This window comes from Rhinolophus sinicus, linkage group LG01 (genome assembly GCF_036562045.2).
Source record: "Rhinolophus sinicus isolate RSC01 linkage group LG01, ASM3656204v1, whole genome shotgun sequence".
NCBI classification, from domain to species: Eukaryota; Metazoa; Chordata; class Mammalia; order Chiroptera; family Rhinolophidae; genus Rhinolophus; species Rhinolophus sinicus.
In genome coordinates, this window is record NC_133751.1 from 23,476,215 (window position 1) to 23,498,899 (window position 22,685).

The window sequence follows — 22,685 nt, forward strand, 5'->3', positions numbered from 1 at the left end:
CTATCCTCAGTGATAAACCAGGTGGCAGATGGGTACATGATAAAACTAGTTTGCAATGTGCTCAATGTGGCTGGCATTTCTACTTCTCAGACCTTGCTATTTTAGGAAAGGTATCAGTATAACTTTGATATTCTTTTTCCTGGAGGTAAAAATCCTTAATAATCAGATACTATTATAAACAGAATGATTTACATATGGGAAGAAAGAAGCTGTTGCACTGTGTTCCCAGTTGCCTGGCGTTGTGAAAATAGTCCTGTTTCAAACAGAATAGAAAGCTTTATAGGAGCAGTCATAGGCCTTTTTACTTAAAGTTCTTACTTGCTTTTTACAAGTAATTGGCTTAACACAGTTTAAGCAGAAAATATCAGAGCAATGATAGAATATACATAGAGAAATTCCCATGAAATCAGGATAGTTTTCAAGCATAAGATCCTATTTATAAATATTTACTACTTACTGATTATTTAAGTGGTCTACAGTCACAAAAAATAGTTTAAAAATTGCACTGTTTATATGTCTTTAAATATAGTATGTTTACATAGAGCCAGAGAAAATAATGTTAACAGTGCTTTATTTCACCTTTTGTTTATCTCCCTGTTAGTGTTAAGTGAAAGCCACACTTACTTTTCGTGTTTTCAGGAAAATAAGACCTAGCCAGACAATCAGCTCTCATGGGTCTTTTGGAGCAAAAAGTGATATAAGACCCGGTCTTATATATAATGTAATATAAGTAAATAATAAAAGTAAATATAAGTAAAATAAGACCGGGTCTTATATTGCTTTTTGCTCCGAAAGACCCATTAGAGCTGATTGTCTGGCTAGGTCTTATTTTCGGGGAAACATGGTAGTACAAGACTTTTTCTATTATCAGACTTCTTTCCGCCTTATTAGGGTTTTGCCTTGTACTATAAAGACTTGGTAAAGATCTGTGTTGTTACATTGTTAAGATAATACTTAGAAAATGTTCATTTTTAAGTAACTAAGATTAAGTAGTATTAAAATTAGAAATTCTTCTTTGGCTTCTATGTTCATTGGGCTAATTTTTAACTAAACAGATTTACTTCAAATTGTTTTGAGCCATTCGAATTTCCTTGCTTGAACATTTTAATGAAAGCTGCATTGTCAATTTAGTGGCATTCAGAGGAGGCAATTGGTATTAAATAGCCTATCCAGAAGACTTTGAGAGATTTGATGGGCATAGCAAAAGTGAACAGCAGAGAATACAAGCAAATCCAGGTGTAGAGTCTCTCTCTCTGAGGTATTGTATGACCTTTCCAAAAAAAATATCTTGAAATCTCCAGAACAATAATTGAAACTATTGAAAATATATATATAGAAATAGAATTCTGCATAATGCTTTCGGGGGACGACATTGTCTGAAAATTGCATGTGGGAAATGACTTTCTCAGAGAAATACAGTTTGAGGGTTGGATTTTAAAAGTAAATCTGGTTTGGGGAACAAAACAGGAAGAAATGGTGTCTGTTCCTCCATAATGAATTATAAAGTTTTCTATGTGCTGAGAGGTCTTTTCACTTACAAAGCTATTTCACTATGTTAACAATAGGTGATACAGGGAAATCGCTTCATCCTTTGTGTTCTGCTAAATAATCGATTAACAAACATATTTGGAGTACCTGTTAGAGTTAAGGGATTGTAGGTCAGCAGAGGGAATATCCAAGGGAGAATTACATTGGTTATATTCTTCTTTGACATGTAATTAGTGTATGGTTGGGGAGAAAGACATGAAAAGTTAACAGACCAAGTAAGTATTGGAGCTATATAATTGAGTACTGAAAGCGGAAATTCAAAGAAGGAAGGAAATTCAAAGAAGGAAGTCCTTGTGGACCTAAATGGTCAGGGCGTGCTGTGTGGAGGAGGCACATGTGACATAAGCCTGAAGATTATGGAGACTCTTCAGAATATGGAGGGCAATATAGTATGAACAGGTGGAGGTAATGAGGCCAGCTACCATACTTATTGGAGCACCTTTTCTTCCTGAAACATTGTTGGCTTACATACTTTTCTGAAAACCAATTTCGCGATGGTGCTAAACAATTAGGGAGCAGGCCTATGTGGCAGGAACTGCTGTCCTGTGAGAGATGAGGAAACTGAGACTCAGAGAAGTTAACCTATTTGCCTAAATTCACGCAGCTGCTGAGCAGCCAAACTGAATTGAAGCCAGGTCGTGTCTCACTTCAAAACCAGCATTCTCTGTTTCGCCTTTATGATTTTGCTAGGAATGAATGTGGTATCGTTAGGATGTAGCAGTTTTAAAACTTCACCCATACAACAACGGACATAAATCAAGTAGGTATAAATTTAATAGGCTGGCAAAAAGAAATTTGTTGTCTTGCTTTGACGTTGGATTACAAATAGCATATATAGTTTGACAAATGCTTATGTTCATTGTTTCTTAGATTTATAAAAACAAAACAAAACAGAACACACTAGACCTTCTGTCTTCAGCAGATATGGGAAGGACTTGCAGTAGTGTAACATTGTATCTGGCCATTTGGGATCCTTTTCAGAGAAAGCCTTTCCAAGTTTCAGAAGATAACGTACTTTCACACCAATAATACAATGCCATAAAATTTTCACCAAGAAATGATAGTGGTAACTCCAGAGCTCCTTCTCAATTCATTTGTCATCCTCATGTGGTTGTTTTGTGCTTTCATTTGCATCCTTTTCTCATATGCCTCTGTGCTCTCTGCCACTATGTGGCATAGTTTATGACTTAAAAAGATAATCTATTAATTGAAGACTTGTTTTGTTGGGTACATGTCACTTTGCTAAAAAGTTCCTCTCTTAATAGAGTTATTTAGCACACAAACCAAATAGAATGATGTATTGTTTAGAGAAGGAAAATGGAAGAATCTTATGCCATTACCTTTGGCCTCAAAGGAAAGCACTCTTATTTAGCAAATATTTATTGAGTGCATTTGTCCATGTGCCACCTCTCATGCTGTGCTTCAGAGGATAAAGAGGTGAGACAGATATGCCCTGTGCTCAAAGTAGTTTCCAGTGTAGTGATAGAAATATTCACAAGTAATGTATGGACAAAACAAAGTGGGCACAGAGGAGCCGAGAATAGGCTCCTTGTGGGCAGAGTGTGGAATTTTCCTAAAACCATCCAGTACACACATTAACTCCTTATATACTTTGTATGTTGGAGAAAAGACAAATCAACTCATAATTTATTAAAAGTATCTGATTCAGTTTTTAAGACACTTATTATTCTGTTGAAGTATTTGATAAGTAAGCATGACCCAAACATAATGTCATCTTAGACTAGACCAAAGAGATTAATTTATTTCTGATGTAGGTGCTTTGGAGAAAGGTGGGGACATACAATCCATCGGAAGCTGCTTCATGCTAACTCCCTGATTAGGAGACAGGGACACTCAGTACTGACAGTCACGTTTCAGAGCCTGCAACTTTTATGCTAACAGAAAAGTTCTTATGAGAGAGGTGAGCTGTATTTAACTTTAATGACAAAAGGCTTTAGATATGCACACGATGCTCTTTTTTTGTCCAGCTTCTGTTTGTGTGCGGGAAATAAAGCTGTATTTTGTAGGCTAGCTTCCAAACTTTCAAATGGTGAAACTGCAACTGTGCGTGTTCTGAGACCCCATTCAGCTGGGAAGTGTTTGTTCCTTGTTTCCAGGATTTAATCTGCATTCTAGGTTGGAAAACTCAGAAATTTTCTTTTATTGCTTGCCATTTTTCAGTTTTACTCATAAACATTTATTTAAAGCCCACTGCATAAAAAAGCTTCACGATAATATTTTGACTGAAATTTTCAAGAGAAATTAAGCTTATAGTTCTGCTTTTCTGAAGTTTATCTCCTAAAGAAAAAGGTCCATTCATAGTGAAATAATGAAAACAAAGCAAGAACCACAATACACCAGACCGTTAGCAATTATAATACTTACAAAAATAGCTACTTTGTAGGAACTTATTCTTTTACATATGTGACTGTATAGTTCTTAGTATATATGACTGTATAGTACATAGCGCTGCTATCCCTCTATCTAGTTCACAGGTAAGAAAATGGAGGCTCGGCAAGGTTAAGGTCAAGTAATTTGTTCAAAGTTCACATAGCAAAGTACTGTGAGTGCTGAGATTTCAACTCAGCAGTTTTGCTGTTTGCCTATTTGTTTCCATCAGTGTGGTATGAATTAAGTGCACAAATACTCATAGTCATATAGATTTAAGACCTAATCCAGGTTAGTTCTAGAAAGACTTAATGAAGGAGGTAAGATGTGAAAGACAGGTTTTGAAGCATTGTGGTTACAAAAGAGCAGAGAGGATGGAGCGAGCTTTGAAGTTTCACTGGCTTGGAAAGGAGGTCCATATCAAATGGCCTACTCTGCCTCTGTGGTTTGCACAGTATTAGTTCTACTCACACCTAATACCCTCTGCCCCAGCACTCGCCGAGATCAGCAAAATCTACTTTTAGACTCAAAATCATTACCACCTGTGAAGTTTCTGATGTCACTTGTGAATGACATAGCACTCTGCCAATTGCTCAATTGGATGGCTTGAAGTTGCACATTTTAAGAACTATCTTGAGCTCCAAAAGAGTGTTGCAAATGCTCTTATAATTTACTCAGCTACATTATTGAAGGCATTAGGGTAATTCAATTTATTTCGCTCATCAAAAATTAGAAATCTTTTGCTAACATCAAAATAATCAAACATGTCATTGAGAACTGACATTCTCTTGGAGATTTCTGATTGCTTTTGCTCTCTTTCCCCTGAAAACCTAGCAGAAAAATTAGAGCATGTCCGTGTGTGTCATGTGTGCATATATGTGCCTTATATCCATATATGCATGTATATTCCATAAAGGATTGTGAAGTAGTGCATAAATTACAGCTAAAAATGGAGCAGAATAAATGTATGTAAAAGCTATGGGGTACATTCACCAACTAATGTGAGTTCATGAATTTGCTTTGAAGTATTTAATCTCATTTTGTGGTTCTCTGAACTGATTACAAGTAGCACTTGTGAAAATATAGTATGCTATAGACCTAAGTGAAAACAAAAGATATTCTGAGATACATGTGTAAATTTAAATATATTATTACTCTCTAATAGTCATTAACACTTGAGATTAAACAGTTGATAGATACTATTATTAAGAGTTTTAATCTGTATATTAATGAGTTGATTTTCATTGCTCTTTGATTTTACTGTTACTAAACTTTAACCTGTTCACACAGTGACAGTTTTTTTTATGGTTAATGACCTGACTTGAATGGGTTTAAAAAACATTTTCCCTTCATGTACCATGAATCCTAGGGGATATTTTTTAAAGAGAAATATTCCAAGCTAACGTACTAATTTTTTGGCAAGAAAATTAAGCACCTATAGTTCAGTTCAATAGTTCTGTGATAAATGAAGTATAATTAAACATGCAGATTCTGCAACATTTGCTTAAATATTAATTTGGGTTCTTTTATATTCTAGGCACTGTGCTTTGAATACATAATAGTTAGCATAAACAGATGCAGTTATAAAAGTGCAATTATATAATTTTGACATCTCTCAAATTTCAAATTGGCCATTGCAGAAATAATGCCATATTATTATTATAGTTCTTATTGCCACAAAATTTAAATAATCTTTTCAGTAATTAAAAAAACATTATTTATAGATGTAGTAAACGTTTATTTCTATGCCTCTATCAATGTTAGGCTTACTGTGTATAAGTGAAGTATTTTCATTTAAAGAAAAGTGCCATTGCTTAGAATTACTGCTTTATCATTAAGCAAGAGAAGTAGTATCACAAAGTAATGCAGAAAGAGAAAACTCAATTTTGAGTGGCAGCACAATGTTGTGAGTTTAAAAGGTCAGGCTAGTACAGGAAGCTCCAGTATTACCGCTGAGTATCATGCAGAAAGCTGTGACAGCCAGGGCTGATACAGCTGAAAATATCTGCAGCCTTGGAAGCCTTGTAAGTTTCAGAAGGTCATTCTGGTATTATAGTGCAAGCACTGATTCACAGGGAAGGTCAAACTGGACAGCCGCGCAAGAAGAGAGGTTGCTGAGCCCAACAGTTGTCGATTTTAGAGCAATTGTCAACTGCAGTCGCTGGGTGTCCTAATTTGACGTGGCCGTCTTTCATGGAAATAGTGATGAAGGAATGAGCTTTACTTGATGGGTGAATGCGAACTTCTTTTTTCTCTTCTGAAACTTTTAAGTGTTGCATCTGCAACCTTACCTGGTACCAGGACAAACGTTGCTGTAATTTTATTTGTGTATGATGGATATGCTACATCACAAAAGGATATGGAGCAGCTTACAACAGTAAAGTGCACATAAAATAGGACTGTAAAGAAGAGACATAACAAATCAATTAGAAGGAAAAGAGATGAAACAAGTACTTGAAATGAAATTGAGCACTAAATTTCTCTCAGCTTTCTGGCAACTTAAACAAAAGCTTTAGGAAGTATAAGAATCCCACATTTATTTAATAAGATCTCTTCATATCACATATGTACACTCTTATTCTTAGCCCTTAGGGTAGTTAAATATTCTGACTCTGCCTTTGGGTGAAATCTTGGAATGGATGAATTCCAATTAATTAAGTGAAGGTAGAATTTTTACTGATTTGATTCTAGCTCCAAATTCCAGTTTTATCTCCTGCCATCCCCATTGCACATGGGGTCTCCGTACAGACCAGTTCCCCAATGTTCACATTCTGTGCTTTCCCATATCCCTGCCTTTGCTCTCTCTATTCCTATAGCCTGGGTTGCCATTCCCGTTTGTCTGTAACTAAATGAAACTCATCGTTCCAGGCCTATCTTAGATGTCTTTTCCATCATGAAACCACCCCCTACCTCTCTCTCCTTTAACTCACCAAGCTTTATTGTTATCTTTGCTGTGTATGTCTCTCTCTCTCTTTTTTTTTTTTAAGATTTCATTGGGGAAGGGGAACAGGACTTTATTGGGGGAACAGTTTGTACTTCCAGGACTTTTTTCCATTTCAAGTTGTTGTCCTTTCAGTCTTAGTTGTGGAGGGTGCCATTCAGCTTCAAGTTGTTGTCCTTTCAGTCTTAGTTTTGGAGGGCGCAGCTCAGCTCCAGGTCCAGTTGCTAGTTGCAGGGGGCACAGCCCACCATCCCTTGCAGGAGTCAAAGAATTGAACTGGCAACCTTGTGGTTGGGAGCCCACTGGCCCTTGTGGGAATCGAACCAGCAACCTTGGGAGTTAGGAGCATGGAACTCTAACCCGCTGAGCCACTGGACCGGCCCCTGTCTCTCTTTTTTAAGTACAGTTATTCGTGTGTTAGTTTTACGTCCCCGATGAAGCAGTAAATTCTTCAAAGCTGGATCCATTTTTGTCTCCTGTGTCTAGGCTACATATAGCGGGTCATCAGTAAACTTAATATAATCAATAAATATATATTACTTTTAATGAATATGTTTATCCACAAGGTTTTTGTCTGTTTTGCATGTATTTGGATTTATTTAAAGAACACATTTATTATTCTAGGACAGGAGGAAAGAAAGAGAACTAAAAACAAAAAGGAAAAACAAGGAGCACACAATTAGAGGACTAACACCTGCAGTTTTTTTCAAAGGAAATATTTTGGGGCAGTGGAACTGGGATTGCATTTTTTTTTATTGTTTTGGCTTTGGGCTTTCGTATTAGAAAGCAAATTAATATTTACCATTTCTCTGTGTCATAAGGTAACTAATATAACAGAGAACAGGTTTGATACAAGTAAAAGAAAGATAGCATTTATGTCATTTCAAACCCTCGGTGCCTTCTCCCGCATATACTTTTCTATGGTTTTAACAGTTGTCAAACAGTCTGATTCTGCACGGCTTAGAAGTGTTTCAAACAGTTATTCCATCTCCACTGCTTTTCAAACACTGTTTTAGAGGGTGATATAGGTCAACCTTACTATATGCATACTCGCTTAACATATATTCAGTTTTATACTTTTAGAGCACCGCTCCATTTTACTTGTGTGGGAGGTTTCTGCTGATATAATTTATGCTCCTCTAATGAAAGCTCTGAAGAAAATATAGTCTCTTCTTGTTCAGAAGGCAGACAAATAAAAATAAAGTCATGCTCAATGACCTCGTCCTCAACAATTGTCTTTCAATCAGCTACTGGGTATGCAGAACCCTGTAATGTGTTAATTACTAGATTAAGACTGATTAACAGTCTTAACTAAGAAGAAACTGATAGATGTAGTGTATAATTTTCACGTCTCTAAGTGCACATTATTGGTGTCCCATGGATGTGTAAGGACAACAGCATCCATCTCTCAGCTCTCTAAAGGGACCATCTTATCCTCTTCAGAATCGATATGCGAGGCTTTCTCCCTCACGTACATCTCAGAGCAAGCCACAAGGGACGCAGTTGTGGCTTTTTTATCATATCCCAGTCCACCCCAATCTCTTTCTGGCTTTTGGCTTCCATTATTTTTATAGTCATTGTCATTTTCACAAAGATTGGTATTAACTTGCCAGCATGTGTTGTGAATGAAATTTTGAATTCATATCAAAAGACCTGATTTTGGGTCCTGATTCTTCCATTTAATTAGCTTAGGGGACTTGGGTGAGTCAGTTAATCATGCAAGCCTGAATTTATTTGTTTACAAATGGACAAGAGAAAATAACCATCTCTTAGAGTTGTGAGGAACAAATGGCAAAATTCAATTGACACAAATTGTATACCAATATATAAAACATTACTTGCTAGAGTTGAACAATAATAGAATATATGAGTTCTGGGGCAAAAGTAAAATTTTCTACTTCTCTCCTCCAGTAGAAACTTTTTATTTAAGAACCAGATGAACACCTTGCAGATTTTATATGTAAATCAAAAGGAAATGTAGCACAAGCCAACTTCTGAAAAGTTAATCTCTGCAAGGGTTATTACTTAATGAAGGAGCATATTTTGTAGTTTTATCTAAAATAAAGTGGTTCTTATTATAAGAAGATTAAAGCATTAAGTCTCTCCCCCTCATAAGTTTAACACAAAGGTTTTATTTGAATTTAAATAAAGAGCTAGGTTTTAGTTATATATGAAGAACATGATTTGACTAATTCCTATGTAAAAGTTTTTCCTTATTCTTTTGATGCACACGTGCATACATAGGTATCTACACATCTGTACATACTTAATCCTTATTTCACATTATATCTATACTATTAACATTTGATTTGATCATATTGTAATGATTGTATAGGTGCTTAGTGTTTTTTCATGGTTTTACAAAATTTACTATTACACATTCTTATAAATGAGAAACAAATTTCTAATTATAAATAAGAAATACCACTGTCTCTAAAGTGTTTATTTTATGTGTGTATTTATGTGTAATAGTGCATTTCATATCATAGTAATGTGTAGAAAGTTTTAAGATTGCTGCATATTTGCTCTTTGAATTTATCCAATGTATTCCTTCAGTTTTACTGGGGGGATTTTTTTTTTATTTTGTGCAAACTAAGTAGATTTTGCATGCTAACTTGGAATGAATTGTTGAGCAGGACTAAAACATAAATGGTTTGATAGTATAAATAGTATATGTTGAGTAGTATCTTAGAGTGATGTGGAAGGGCGTGATTTTAAATAGTTTTAAAAATGAATATAACAGAACTTTACGTAACACTTTGCAGGTATGTCCCTCTTCTAACGTAGTCCATAGAGTAGAATCAAAAAGCTTTCACCAAATCTCAAACAAGCCATCTTTTCAGGACAGCTATTCTGATTTGTTAGGAAATTATTGGGTAGAAATGCGATAAATTATCACTTGTGGGAGTAATATTTTAGCTTTAGCTGGTTATGATTGCCCAAACCTTAATGGGATTAAGAGTAACCGGGGGAGTTTGGTTAAAATATAGGTTCCTGGTCTTTATCCTCAGCAGGTCTAGTGTAGGTCCCAGGACTACGTATTTTTACCAGTTGACCCCCCGTGACGAATTCAGATGGTCTCAGATTCTTTCTTGGGCATTAATATCCCAGAACAAAAAGTGGTGCTGTTAATAAGCTGTTGATAGTTATTTGAGTTTTTTAGCCAGCTACCAATACATTGTGGTTTACCCTGGAAAGCTGGTCATTGCGTTTTAAGTGCATGTGATGCTGATAGAAACACGTAGAATTTTAATCACTGTCTCATTAGAATGGTATAGTGGGCTCTTCAGATTTCCTCACGTGTTAGGGCTTTTCTAGAATGCACGGAACATTATTGGCAATTAAAATAATTAGGAAAGGGGTGTTCCTTTTCTATTCAGCAAAGGAACTAAACCTCAAGCTGTCATATTACCATGTTTCCCCGACAATTAGACCTAGCTGAACAATTAGCTCTAAGGCATCTTTTGGAGCAAACATTAATATAAGACCGGGTATTATATTATTATATTATATTATATTATATTGATTATATTATACCCGGTCTTATAGTAAAGTAAGACCGGGTCTTATGTCTATTTTTGCTCCAAAAGATGCATTAGAACTGATTGTCCGGCTAGGTCTTATTTTTGGGGAAACAGGGTAGTTTGTTCATAGTGTATTCAGTACTTTACTCTTTTGGAAAGTACAAAATCCTAAGAATAAAATCTTTGCTCTCATCTCCTCAGAAGTGTGATTTTATTTATACTCTGACAGCATGGTAAAATCACATTGACACAAAGATAATAATAGAAGCATTGGAAATGCCCACATTTTGCCAACCAACCATCTTGTCTTTAGAAAATCTGGTTTCAGGTACTTCGTTGTTCTATGAACTGTTTTAATAACTGAGAAAGTTTGAGGAGGGCAAAGTGAGGGGAGAATGCTTTCTTTTGTAACAGGACATATGTGCATTGGCAAAATCCCACAAGAGTATATACCTACTGTGGTTATTTTAATTGAAGTACATGCCACTTCAGTAGAATACTTCATTCCAGAATCAAAAATGACTGCAAGAGGGGAAATTGCCACAAGGGAAAATGTGTTTGGGCCTACATGAGTTCACCAGAGTCCTGGTGTGCCTTAGCTAGTTTGATAACGCCTTACATTATTTATAGCAGTTGTCAGAAACCATTTCCTTTAGTCAATTAGTGTATAAGAAAAACAAAAAAAAGAGGGGGAGCAGGATATTTGCTGACATTCTTCAAAATAAGGTGTATAAAAAGCATTCCCTTAATCATATGACATTGTACTGTCAGAGATTTTCCAAATACAACATTTTGTTTTTATTAATAAGAAAGGAATAGTAATCTCTATATTGTTTGTTTTGATAGTCTGTCAACTCAAACATTCAAATTGTCAGCCCCTGTTCTTTGGCAAATAATTACAAAATATAAGTATTGTAATTGTTTTAACAATGAAATGATTTATTTTGAAATACCAGGAGTTGGAAAACTGATTTTCCAAATGTTACCATTGATTAGCTGCCATGTAAGGGCTAACAGTTGAAAATATTTTGCAAATTACAATGATAAGAATTTAGTTCTATTTGTAGGAAAAAAAGACATATACCTTTTGCCCATTCCCACAATAGAAATTTACAATCTGGATTTAGGGATGGTATCTTTTTAAGTTCTAGCATAGATTTAACAGATACAGAAAAGCATGTTATTCATTGTTTGTAGAGGTACATATTGGTAAACATTATCTGGGAAGAAGTTTTTTGTTCAAGTTCAAAGTTAATATACACGTAGACTGTACGGTCTCTAGTATTTATATTATTAAAACCACTCAAATGTAAGCATAGTTTGGTACATACAATTGCAGCATTGTTTAAAGCAATGATGAAAACTTGGTATTAATTCACCTGACCACTAGTAAAGAAATAGACATATAGTGAAGTAATAGAGTTAAGAAGTATTTATGTTGTCTATTTCTATTGACAAAGAAAAGTCATTAACATATACTGTAGAAAGCAAGTCTCAGAACAATATGTTCAGTAGTTTCTATCATTGCTATAAAAGTGATAAACTGTATGTATATGTGTATACGAAGAAATAAAGGACTAGATACATCACACTAATGATAGTTGTTACTCTTGGGATGAGAGGGGTCTGATTTGGCAGTGGAGGGAGGGGAAATTCAGTTGGACTCTTAATAAAATCCTTCTGTATGGTTTAAATTTATTACAGTGAAAACACATTCATTTAGCAATGTCTAAAACCAAAAAAAAGGGGGGAGGGGAAGGAAGGAAGGGAGAAAGGAAGAAAAGAAGGAATAAAGAAAAATATGTTATTAATGTACACGATTCATATAAATTACTTGCTAGAGATTTCTGTTCATCATTTGAACTTACATTTTACTGTTTTTTCCATTATTATTTAGTAGTATGTATCTCTGTATAGGTAATAGCCTTACAGTTTATACCCATACTCCTCAATACATAAAAAAGAAGCAGAACCGTAGTTAAGAGTGTATATTGTTAATTCGTTGACTTTGAAATAATTCAGATTATTGTGGTCACTGCTAATGTGAAAGTCTAGACATGAAGGAAGAAAAAAGGCTCAAATTTTAAGTAAACAATATTTGGTTCAAATTTTAGTTTGCTCTTGAGCCTTTACATTTCTAATATGAAATCCTTTATTTTCATTCTCTAATCACAACAGATGATAGGTTTTTATTTTATTTTATTTCACATTTTCTGAATGTGAGCCTCACGAGGACATGGCATTTACAAGCATGTTTGCAAACGTTCCTGCAAATGAATGACTTAGAGTCCAGCTCTGCATTATTGTTTGACGCGTATGTAATGTTTCAGTTCTTAAGTCTGTTAGTTATTTAAGGAAGTAGGGTTGTAACACAAAGTGTGGTAAACGATTTATGTATATATATAAATTTAGTTATCATGGAAACAAATGACCTTTTTATCCTGTTAATCTTATGTTTTCAGACTTGTAGAATCTCTCAATGTGTTTTTCTTTTTTATAAGTTAAGTCTTACCTAAAATATTGAGGTAGGCACAAACAAAATATGCCTCCTTGTAACCACCCTTTTAAAGAACTGGGAGTTTTGAAATTTCACGCTCTTGCAAACTACAATCTGAAGTTCTGGGTTATTATATAGCAGTTGCAGTAATATTAGTATAATTTGTTGTTTTTGAACATCTCAGACCTAGTTAAGAGTGTGAGATATATATGGAAACTTCCCCAAAGTATTTTTTAAGGTAGTACATTAAAGTAAAAGTAAGAGTTGTCAATGCATTTCTTTGTTTATAACATATCTTCCTCCTTTGAACTGGGGAAAAACAATTGGGTCTTCACACACTATTGGTCAGGGATAACATAAGTCTTATTTATATATGAGCATATGTGAATTTGTGACTTTTTTTTTTAAAGCTCAAGTTAAACTGAGATTCTGGTATTTTATTGTTATTAAGAATTGATTCAGTTGACGTTGGTATATTACTAAGAGTATGTTTGAGATTATTTGTATCTTTCAGATCAAATATATGCATCAGTAGCAATATCCATAGGATTATAAATTGTGTAACACCTTTGTAGCTTGGGTAGTTGGAAACTTTGCAACAAGGCCTACATTTGTGAAACTGTAGGGACTTTTACTGATTAAATGGAAAGGTGGAAATGTTTATGTATGGTGTTGTACCGTGGGAAATCCAAAAACTCATTTAATTAGGATGCATTCAAGTAATACCGTACTATATTCATAATTGGTTTTATTCATTGTTTCCTGAAGAATAATTATTTTAGGTCTCTTTATAAACATAGATTTTACATACTTTCCTCATAATGATTAATAACTAAGCAACATACTTGGGAAATCGTTATTAGAAATAAGCCAGTAAAATTTCCTAGGTTAAGGTTACTATGTGAAGTTTTTAAGTCAGACATCTGCAAATTCAAGATTTATCTATTAAGATCAAGGTTTTGTGCTCAGATATAGTTGAGGGCTATTGCCACATTAAAATTTTAGAAATTCTGGAAAGTGTGGCAACTAGGATTGTCAGGTTCTAATAAAGATATGCTGTGTATATAGACCAGAGTTTTAAAATTTCTTCACATGTTGATTTTATAATTAGTTGAATTATTTGAGCATGCTCAAATGGAAAACAGGCATAGATCAATTATAGAGAAGATCATAATGGCCACTGGTTGTGAGAATGATTTCTGCCATGGAAGGAAAGTTGGAACAGTGGGGCAGAGAGGTATATATGCAGCAGATTTCACTGATGGATAGGAATCCGTGGGAATATTTCCTTAGTTCTCTCATTAATCAACTTCACACTTATTTTTCAGTTGTGTAGTAATGTTATCAGGGAAGCATAGATGAATTTGTCACCATTCCTCAAGCAATGAAGGTCATATTTTAAAATGTATTTAGGCAGTGGTACCACCAATCTCACTGAGAAGCTAGGTGATATTGTTCAAAAGATATAAAGGTTGAAAATTAAAACTGAGATTTTGGCCCTTAGTTACTATGTGAAATAAAATATAATTCCTTTAAGTAAACTTTAGAATCAAATCCATAGTTACGGCATTGCGTTGGGAACAGCAGTATCACAGTGTATTGCCTTCCATTGTTCAGTTTTGTCATGCTAATTTCAAATTGATAAATTCCATTGGGTCAATGTATTGATCTTCCTGAAAATCGCCAAGATGGTAAGATTTGGTTTTTCTACTATATAGCTCTTGAGCACATACCAGCATTATTAATTTGGTTATATTCTGTATTCGGATTTCCTAACTTTATTATTTTGAAATATTAAATGATCAGATCAGAAATGACTCCCTAAGACTATCAGTGTAACTTCTTATATAATAAATAATTATAACATGAAATAGGATTAGTTTTCTCTAAAAATAAAATGATAAAATAGCATTCGTAGTGTTGTTTCATTATACTTTCTTGTAGAAGAGGGAAATGATAAAAGGCTGCCTGTTTGAATAGCCTCACAAAAAATGCAAATTTTCCCTTCTTTAGCCAGAATTGAAGACTGATTCTGTCAAAAACTCCCAAATAATTATTTAAATGTTTTAAATTTGCAAAGTCACATGTAACTGTTTCCAGTTATTCTGTGGATAAAAAAAAAATATATCTTCCATCAACTTCACAATTAAGGAGATATATAAATATGGTCCCATGTTAACTTCATTACTTCCTGTTCTCTTTCCAATGAGTGGGGTTTGATGCTGGTTTCATTCAGTTATAGAAGTGACATCACCAGTGTATTAAACTGTGTGTCGATAGCCCAGACCTTGTAACTTACAGAAGATACTTAGAAACTAGTATTCAGATATACAGGTACTAAGAAAAAATTCAGCCATGCCACTAATATTTATTCTTGGCTTACTCTGGACCAGGCACTGTTTTGATGCTGGCTATTTCATGAAGAACTAGCCTGAGAACTGCCTGCTGTCATGGAGCTTACATTTTTATGGTAAAGGTAGAGATGATAATCAGAGCGTGAGATAGGTACATGACGTTACACCAAACACTAACAAGTGCTATGAAGAAAAATAAAGCCAGGGAGGGGTCTGGCAAGTCTGGGCTAGTATTGAGAGGAACAGAAGGTTGGATACTTTTTTAAAAATTAAATTTATTGGGATGACATTGGTTAATAACATGTAAACTTAAGGTGTACAATTCTGTAATACATCATCTGTATATTGTGTTGTGTGTTCACTACCCAACGTCTACTCTCGTTCGGTCACCATATATTAGATCCCCCCTTACCCTCTTTTTCTATCCCCCGTCCCCCCTTCTCCTCTGGTAACCACTATACTGTTGTCTGTATTTATGAGTTCGTTTGCTTGTTTTGCTAGTTCATTTGTTGCTTTTTGTTTTATATCCCACATATACGTGAAATCGTATGGTTTTTGTCCTTTTCTGTCTGACTTAATGTATTCCACTTAGCATGATACTCTCAAGATTCACCCATGCTGTTGCTATGGTACAATATTTTATTTTATTTTATTTTTTATGACTTGAGTAGCATTTCACTGTATATATGTACCACATCCTGATCCAGTGGTCGAAGGACACTTAGGTTGTTTCCGTGTCTTGGCTATGGTGAATAACGCTGCAGTGAACATAATGGTACATATATCTTTACAAATAAGTGTTTTCAAATTTTTCTGGTAAATACCCAGAAGAGGGATTGCTAGGTTATATGGTAGTTCTGTGCTCAATTTTTTTGGGAACCATCATACTGTGTTCTATAGAGGCTGCACCAATGTACATTCCCACCAGCAGTGTATGAGGGTTCCCTTTCCTCCACAACCTCTTCAACACTTACCTCGTCTTACTGATAACAGCCATTCTGACAGGTGTGAGGTGCATTTCCCCAATAGCTACTGAAGTTGAGCATCTTTTCACGTGTCTGTTGGCCATCTATCTGTATGTGTTTATGGAAAAAGTGTCTGTTTAGGTCCTCTGGTTGGATACTATTGATAATGGGCTGGGAAAGTTTCTAGGAAGGTAACTTTGCAGTAGAGGCTGTATGAAGGCCTATTTTGGCACAAAGTGAGTGACCTAGCATACAAAGTGCAGTGAGCCATTGTGATCTATTTATCTTCTAATGATCTTAAGCTTTTTAAATATTTAATTTTGCCGGATACAGGAATCAATTCAAAATTCACTTTTTAATCCTTGTGGAGAGGCTTCATGATTTGTCTTAAATATAATGTCTTAAGGGACAACAATCATTTTCTCATTTGAGTGCAGATGGGTTAGTTGCTTTTGGAATTCTCATCTTTGGCAGTGGTACATCACCTAAACAACACTCCTTGTTATCCTTCCAACAAGAGACCACTTGGTGATTGGGGAATCAAACTTATCAGAATTTTAAAGGAATGCGTTGACATGCCTTAGATTACTTACATGAGTTGGTAAACACAACCTTTCTTTTCTTGGCAGCAGCTTGTCACCCATAACCAAGTGCAGTGTCAAGACCTGGACAGTCAAGCTGCCAACCCCGAGGATGTGCAGTTGAAAGATCTCTTCTTTCTCAGTAGTATTTCTAATACCAGTTGTTTGCGTATCTTCTTCATTATTTTTGCCAATACAGTTCCTTAATCTTATTCTTTAAATTGTGTTTTGTTTAACTTGAGCCTCTTCCTGGTCCATAATAGCCATGCAGTCAGAGGCTCGATGAGCTAGTTTTCGCCTTCTGATGCACCTGTTAAAAGTATGCTGTTTCTGTATCACTTAAAATTGCCATGGTGCTACGACCAGGAGTGCGCTTCCCCCTCTTGGAGACCCACTGATCTCAGCTGTTTGTTATATGGAGTTGAATGCTGCTGCAGCCTGCCTTAACCCACTCAGGCCAGAGTTCTTTACATCTAATAAATAATAACTTTGATCCTCTAGTAGCTTCCTGAGTAGAGAAATGGTCATCCAGACTCCAGAAATGCTTAGTTGGTTGATTATATACTGAAATCTCTATTGATATTTGAGATTGACCCTGGACAAAATTGTTCTGTGAGCTAACTTAGTGATCAATAGTTTTCCAAATAATTTCACTGTTTTATTATCATCCATCTATCCATCCATCTGTCCATTACCTATCAATCATCTGTCTAGTTATTTACTAATTTTATTTAGTAATTTACCAAATAAATTACTAAAGTAATGCACTGCTAATTATGGATGTGTTGACACCAGTGAAGGGAGAGAGTATAGTTATGGTTTTGGGCAAGGGGCCCCTTTTTGTCTGTTCCAAATATACACAGTGACATCAGACATCTCTTCTACTTAGATTAAAACTGTCTTAGGAAAAAAAACAAACCAAAAAACACACCCTGGAATAATTACTCAATTACTCAGTTAACTTCCTCAATATGTAATCTATTTAAAATCAAAAGCTTGTTTAAAAAAAATCCGCAAAATTCCCAGCTAACTTCTCTGTGCTGTATTAGGACCAATCTGCCTATAGTTTGAGAAGATCTGAAATGATTAGTAAACATATGTGACCAAGAACTTTAACCTTGCTCATAACGGCCCTTCAGTTCTCCAAAATGGAATTTTAGTTTCATACCTTGTAAGCGTCTATGTATCCTCTACTGAAGTGTATCCTTATATAGACAGTTCTACAAAGCAATTCACTGTCCGTTTAATGGTAATATATCAATTACTCCAAGAGTAATTATTAGTTCCCATGCTTTCTTTTTCTTCACTTTATCCTTGAACCTTTTCTTGATTTTCTTTCCTCTGTTGCTACATTTTCTTCTTTCCCTTTTTGTTTCCCTTCTTATATCTTAAAGTAATATATATATATATATATATATATATATATATATGTATATATATATATATATATATATATATATATATATATGCGCCATATATCTGATACCACTCATGGAGAAACTGGTTCTTGGTTCTTATGGCAGAATATGCTTGTATGCTTGTATGTAGAACATGTCACATAATGTGAGGAACTCTGTAGTTGAGTGTTTGGAATTTGATCAGTTGGTTAAGAGAAGGCTTGTTGTTATGCAGGTTTTAAACAATTTTGATTCTCTCCTCAAAACTGTTAAATTCCCCAATCTTTTCTGTTGCTGTTGTTGTTCTTACTGCTCAGGGAAGTTTATTATAATATGTTGAAATATAGGCCAGACATTTATCTCAGAACAATTTACCTATTAGTAAATATCTTTACAGTAGCAGTACTTTCTTCAATAATTATTTACAAACAACACACATTTCTAGGGCAGATATGTTGGCAAGAATACTCACAATCTGGACATTACTCACACACATTTCAACATTGTCTCTATCTGTAGAACAAAAATGCATTACTAGTTGAAGTAATGGTTTGGGAATTTAGTATTGATCCAAATCCTATAAAATCTTAATTTACCAAGACATTTAGTGATGAAGATTTTCAGTCTTCCCTGAAATTCTTCTATTGGAATAAAAAGAAAGATTGCAAGATAATAATCTGATATCAGCAATTTAGTCAAGTCAATTTATAGAATGTAATCTAAATGTGTTACCCCCAGTATCCTACATTAGGGGCTGCAGCACACATTACCAGGTACAGCTAGACTATTAATGCATAAAGGTTGCTATCCATTCTTATTACTTAGTGACCATGCCTGGCTAATTATAAATATTTTCATTATCATCCTTGCCTATATATTTTATAATTAAATAGTATTTTCAGCTTATAAATATATATCTATGATTCAGTAATACTTTTTGAAGTAAATAGAATTTCTCTGCTACATAAGTTAAAAATAACTGAAACACCCATTTTGTAAGCATTTTAGTAATTAAAGTAATTTGGTACTTGAGTGCGACTAAGCCTGTATAACATGGCAGAAAGGAGAAATAACCAACTCTAGAAATGGATTTTATAGTTGTAATTAGATAACCACCAAGCAATAACGATATTTCTAATAGTACCATTTTCCTTCCTCACGGTTTGAATCGCATAGAACATGATCAAATATTTTCTTGGGGTTGAGGATATATCCTTATATACTCATGCATGTTTATTCCTATCAGTTTGAATAAAATTTATTTATCAATCATTTAAGAAAACATCTATTACGTTTCAGAAGAAAAAAAAAAAGGTTTTACATCCTGTTGTCAGGGTGTTTATTACCTCAGGCACAAAAGTACCAAGAGATACAAAGTACTGAGAATATTCTGAGATGGAAAATTCTGTAGCATAGTTGGCCCAGCCTTATAGAGAAAGTGATACTTGAATAGCAATTTAAACAAGAAGGGATTTGCTAAATTGAAGGGGTGAGGAAGTATGTGTCAAAGCAAACAAAGGGTTAGCATGTAACAAGTCCCAGGAGCTCACAGCAGCATGGTGGATGCCAGGGCCCCCCTCCCCCCCTTTGCAGCTCCTCTCTAAGAGGAAGGATACTGGAGTACAGCTCTGGGAGAAACCAAAAGGATAAAATGTGTCAAAGGGGAATAGTTCAAGAAAGAGGGAGTTGTAAATGCTGTTAGAGGTAAAGTCATGACAGACTATGGATACCCGTAGTCTTTGGAGTTGGTTTTTACGGGAGCATTGACGACTGCTGCTGAGCCCTAAAGTAATAGGTGTGGGGGTCACACTGACACAGATTCAAGAGTGAACGGGACAAGAAGAAGCAGAGCTAGGGCGGGTTTAGATGACACTTGAGACATTTGTCTGGGAATGACAGATTAAGAGCATTCGGAAGAGGAGGATGGGTAGCCAGGTACCCTCCCCTTCCTTCTGCCATGCCACCCATTCCATTTGGGAGGTACTTCGTCACTCTGAGGGCTAAGTAATAGCTGAGGGAAAGGCAGGGCATTCGTGGACAGAGGGAATAGGAAGGGAAGGAAGTCTTGAGAAGGAAGCTTGCCCGTGGGGAGGAGAAGGGCAAACTCCAGCAAGATACAGAAAGTAGTTTAAAGATGGGTAGCAGGAAGGTGAGAGACAGTCCATGTCCAAGGGCCACTATTTGGATTATGAAATATTTGTGACATACAAGATCATGTGCTGTTGAGAGTGAAAGGAACATGGAGGAGGAGGGACTTGATAGTGACAAAGGTTTAGGAAAGCTGCTGTGTGGAATGTGAGAGGGAGCTCTCCAGGGCCAGGGGGATTCCTGGGCAGTGGGAGGGCCTATGTGACCCTGGAATATAGTCATTCATAGGGGCAGTGGTGGATGTGTGTGTGTGTGTGTGTGTGTATGTATGTGAGTATGCTCATGTGTTATGTTCATATACGTATTTGTATGGGAGTGTTCATATGGGTGTTTGTGTATTTTTATGCCCTAGAGATAATTCCAGTCCAGGTAATGGTAAGCGATCATTTGATTTACCAGAGTTTATGGAGATCCAGCTGTGTTTTTCATCACTATACTAGGGTGACAGAGAAGGTTGTTTCTGTTTGGGAACATGGAGTCTAGTGGGTCAGATACGTAAGGAAATAGAACACTGTTGGGGAGCAGAGGAAAATAAAAGGAGGCAGTGTTAATATATAAGTGGGTAGAGATGGAGGAAGTGATACCTTGGAAGCTTCTTGGAGGAAGTGACCTCTCTTAGATGGCTTCCAAAGGAAGTGAATGGTTGCAGGTGAGGCACTTTAAGATTCTCGAGAGAAGGACAGAAAAGATTGTTGACCGCAGATGTGTTACATGCTCAAGGCATGAAGTAGTTGAGAAATTCTGAATCGGGGCAAAGATTCAGGATGGTGGATGGATCTTAGAGTTTATGACTGACTTGACTTTGTTTTATAGAACTAGGAGTTAGGACCAGAAACAATTTTGAAACCTGAAATATTTTTTGAGCATTGGTATGAGTTGGTTCTTTTTACTCTTTTTCAAAACTTGTAGTCTTCGTCAATATTTTCCAAGCCAAGTATCTAGTAGTTTTTAAAATTTTTAATGTTCAGCATGACGGTATTAATCCTAAAATCAATTGTAAAACATTTTGCTAGAGTAGCCATGTTTATATGTATATAATAGATATTCATATATCCTAATTCAATTATATATTCTATATTACATCCATATTCTGATTTCCAGATTATAAATGTACCATCTGCTCGTTGACCATTTTCAGCCCTTGAAGAAGTGCAATGAAACACTATTTATTACACTCTGTCGTTGCCTCTTTGGATTGTGAAACTTTTAGTTACTAAAGCCCTGTTTCCTTTGTTGGTAACATTCATAAGGGAAATATATATATATATATATATACTTTTGTTTCTGTAACGACTGAGCGTTTTCTGAGAGTTTTTCCATCTGATTGAAAGAGAAAGTAAGTTGTTAAAAGCAAAAATACTTTGCTTATAAGGAAAAGACTTCCATGCCGAGGTAATAGATCATTAGGTAATAGGGGATCCCCCACCCCTAACCTCCGGCTCCATTTCTACCTCTGAAGGGCATCATACTGCACAAATCAGATTGCTCACTTAATATTTAATGTTTTTGCGATGGAATCACTTTCTCCCCTGAGGTTGACTTCAGATTTGCCAGACACTCTGACAACACTGCACTCCTTATTTTCCCCACATGACCTCAGCTTCTGCTTAAAAAATGTTCGAATAAAGGATGCTTTTGTTCATATCTCGCCTGCCTGTGATATATTGACAAAGTGTCTGCCGGCTGAATGGAATAGTTTTACAGTATGAGTGCTGCTTTCAGTGGAGGGGCAGGACTTGGGCTTTAGAAGGAAGTGAATTGGATAGGTCAGGAGAATGTACCATTTGTAAACACCCCTTTCCTTTTTTATTCACGTGTCAGGACAGCAGGAGCAGGCTGTTCAGTGCCCGTCCCTGCGCAGAGCCTGAGGGAAAGCAGCTTGGAAGTCAGCTGCAATTTTTAAACCTTGCTTTCCCCCAACCCCCCCACCCCGGCAATGATCTTCACGTACTTCGACTTGTCTTAGAAGCTGTTTTGAAACTAACATGGTTTAGTCCACTAACTGCATGTTGGGTAAATTCAAAACCCACATGCTCGTCCTCTTGCAGTGGAATAAGTCACATCTGATGGACATTTTCTGTGCTTAGAGCATAGTAATGAACATCTGACAGGCGCGACCTTTCATAAGACAACCCACACTATTGGCTTTCTGCCCAGAATATTGCTGCAACACTATCTGTGATTGGTTATCTCTCTATCATGCATTGCTTCACAAGGGGAAACGGCCCCCTTTTTTAATAAATCTACGATGGCTGGCTGCAATATGCCTCACTGTAAGTATTCTGTGTGTGTGTGTGTGTGAGAGAGAGAGAGAGAGAGAGAGAGGTAGGCTGACTGGACTA

The 22,685-nt window shown here is 35.8% G+C and overlaps 1 protein-coding gene across 27 annotated transcripts in view; it reads left to right on the forward strand.

Annotated features, from left to right (window-relative positions):
• Positions 1-22,685, forward strand: part of MBNL1 (muscleblind like splicing regulator 1) — a 194,751-nt gene that overhangs the window by 28,927 nt on the left and 143,139 nt on the right. Inside the window, exon 1 of one of the 27 annotated variants that reach the window (XM_019731994.2) lies at positions 22,305-22,616. The exons of the other annotated variants lie outside the window; for them this stretch is intronic. The gene's annotated coding sequence lies outside the window, so the exon portion shown is untranslated. Of the gene's footprint in view, positions 1-22,304; positions 22,617-22,685 lie in introns of those variants that run through there. 27 annotated transcript variants of the gene reach the window in all.